The sequence below is a fragment of the Rhinopithecus bieti genome, unplaced genomic scaffold (assembly GCF_001698545.2).
Source record: "Rhinopithecus bieti isolate Rb0 unplaced genomic scaffold, ASM169854v2 scaffold_6151, whole genome shotgun sequence".
Taxonomy (NCBI): Eukaryota; Metazoa; Chordata; class Mammalia; order Primates; family Cercopithecidae; genus Rhinopithecus; species Rhinopithecus bieti.
The window spans coordinates 1,693,434-1,696,005 of record NW_016805238.1 but is presented as its reverse complement, the minus strand read 5'-3'; the positions used below and the strand labels follow the sequence as shown (position 1 = coordinate 1,696,005).

The 2,572-nt window shown below is 39.3% G+C and overlaps 1 pseudogene across 1 annotated transcript; it reads right to left on the bottom strand.

Annotated features, from left to right (window-relative positions):
* Nucleotides 1-1,850: 1,850 nt before the first annotated feature.
* On the bottom strand, nt 1,851-2,324 carry LOC108529434 (40S ribosomal protein S17 pseudogene; annotated as a pseudogene). The gene has a single exon (XR_001885528.1). The product of XR_001885528.1 is annotated as a 40S ribosomal protein S17 pseudogene (transcript).
* Nucleotides 2,325-2,572: the final 248 nt, after the last annotated feature.

Here is a 2,572-nt window from a genome sequence, read left to right as displayed (position 1 = left end):
AATTTGAACATTTGGAATGTTCTAATAATTCTATGAAGGTTCCACCCCTGCATCTGACATTGTAATAGTTAGGAATAGATTATTCCTCAGGTCAGTAAATCAAGCACCATTTATGCAGAACGTCAAGAAGTTTGACTGTGAAAGAAACAAAACCTAGTGATCTGGTAAGAGCTTAGAATAATTTGAATAGTGGCATAGATGATAACCAAAGCATTCGTAGATGTGTTTAATATTTTGAGCTTTTAACTTATCTGTGATAGATGAAAAAAGGTAAAGTAAGCCATACACTGCGGGTTTTTAATAAATAACCAAAATAGTTATAAAAAAGAATAATTATGGATCATGAAGATGATGAGAATGATTATTTTGATAGTGAGATTAGAGTTGCCAGAGAATGAAAAACGCCATAGAGATCAGTAAAGAGCAATGGATAGCATGTTAAAAGACTTAATCTGAACCCACTTCTGCTGTTCCCTGGCCTTATGATATTGGGAAGTGATCTAATCTCCCTAAATCTGTTTCCTCATCTAGAAATTAGTTAATACATAAGACTTGAAACCTTCCCTTCCAGTGTTTCTCAACTGGGGCAATTTTGTCCACTAGGAGATATTTGACAATATCTGGAGACATTTCTGGTTGCCATAGCTGGGAGGGTGTTACTGGCATCTGGTGGATAGAGGTAGGGGTGCTAATAAATATCTTACAGTAAAGAGGACAGCCACCCACAACCAAGAATTATCCAGTCCCATGTGCCAACAGCACCAAAGCTGAGAAATATTGCTATATACAGAATACCAGGGTGACACCATGAATCAAGAAATCAATTCTATTTGAGTTGGCAAGAGGAAGGAAGGATTTACAAAGGTGGAGGTAAATAGGTGTTTGAGAAGATAACACAAGGTCATGCAAGGCCTAGAAGGTCCCATGGCCAAAGCCATTGAGATGAACGCTTCCTGGATGCTAGATGTGGCCAGAGGCCTTAAAAACCTGCAAGTCTTTACATCACTTCCTGTGGTATCAAGGGGCTCAGATTTAATGGTAAAGTTTGTATTTTACAATAAATACTTTGCATTGCTAATGGATTTGTTCTTCATTACACTATAAGATAAATATTATTATCCTTACCTAGTCTGTAGCAGAGTAGGAAATTTGACCCTATGCTTCCTTTGTGTCAAAGTAAAGAGAAAAATACCATTAAATACATTATTATTGTGGTCTGATCAAAGAAAATCAACCAGTGTTTTTCAAAACATAGGAAATATCCTCCAGAAATTCTTTTCTAAAAGGAGTTCATCATAAGGGACACTGTTGGTCAAGGTCAGATGAAGTGCTGCTAAGTAGATATATCCGGCTGCTTGCACAGCAGACTTAGGCTATTTTTTCTCTCAATAATTAAACATTCAGTCATTTTATGATGCTGGGAGATATTTCTAACTTCTACTTATTTTGACCTTAAACATAAGTAATGTATAAGATCTAATCAATATGTTAACAACATATTTGACTTACAAAGGGTACAAAATTTCAGTTACGTAAGATAAGTAAGCTCTGGAGATCTACCATACAGAATAGTACCAAGAGCTAACATAGTATATTGTGTTCTCAAAATTTTCTGAGAGCGGATCTTATATGTTCTTGCCAAACACACACACACATACACACACACACACACACACACACTGATGATGATGACAATGACAAAGAAAGCAGAAGAAAATTTGGGAGGTAAGTGATATGTCTATGGCTTTGTTGGTGAGGATGGTTTCATGAGTGTGTACTTATTCCTAAACTCATTGAGTTGCATGCATTAAATAAACAAAACTTTTGTTGTTGTTGTTGTTGTTGTTGTCGTCGTCCCAGATTTATTGAAAATAATATAGCACTGCAGAAAAAATTCAAACAGGTCCCCGAGGCGTTTTGAAATTCATCCCAACTGTAGGCTGCGTGACCTGCAGGTTGGACAGACTGCCGAAGTCCAAAAGCTTCAGCATTTCCTTAGTGTCAGGATCTACTTCAATTATCTCCTGATCCAGGGCTGAGACCTCAGGAACGTAATTGTCTCTCCTTTCTCTCTCCTCCTCCTGCAGCTTGATGGAGATACCTCTTACAGGGCCTCTCTGAATCCGCTTCATCAGATGGGTGACATAGCCTGCTATCTTGTTGCGGAGCTTCTTGCTGGGGATAATGGCGATCTCCTCGCACACGCGCTTGTTCGTGTGGGAGTCGTTGCCCAGGCGCGTGTAGTACTTCTCTATGATGACCCGGGCCGCCTTCTTCACGGTTTTGGTGCGAACGCGGCCCATGTTGGCGGGTCCTTGGTAAAAGAGCTAAACAAAAACTTTTACATGCCAATTGTGCCTTAATAAAGTGGTTTAAAAATATATACATACATATATGACCAACAAGACATTTTCTGTTTTTGTTATTTTTATTTTTTTGAGATGATGTCTTGGTCTGTCACCCAGACTGCAGTGCAGTGGAGAGATCATGACTCACTGCCACCTCTACCTCCTGGGTTCCAGGGATTCTCCTGCCTCAGCCTCCAGAGTAGCTAGGGCTACAGGTGCTCGCC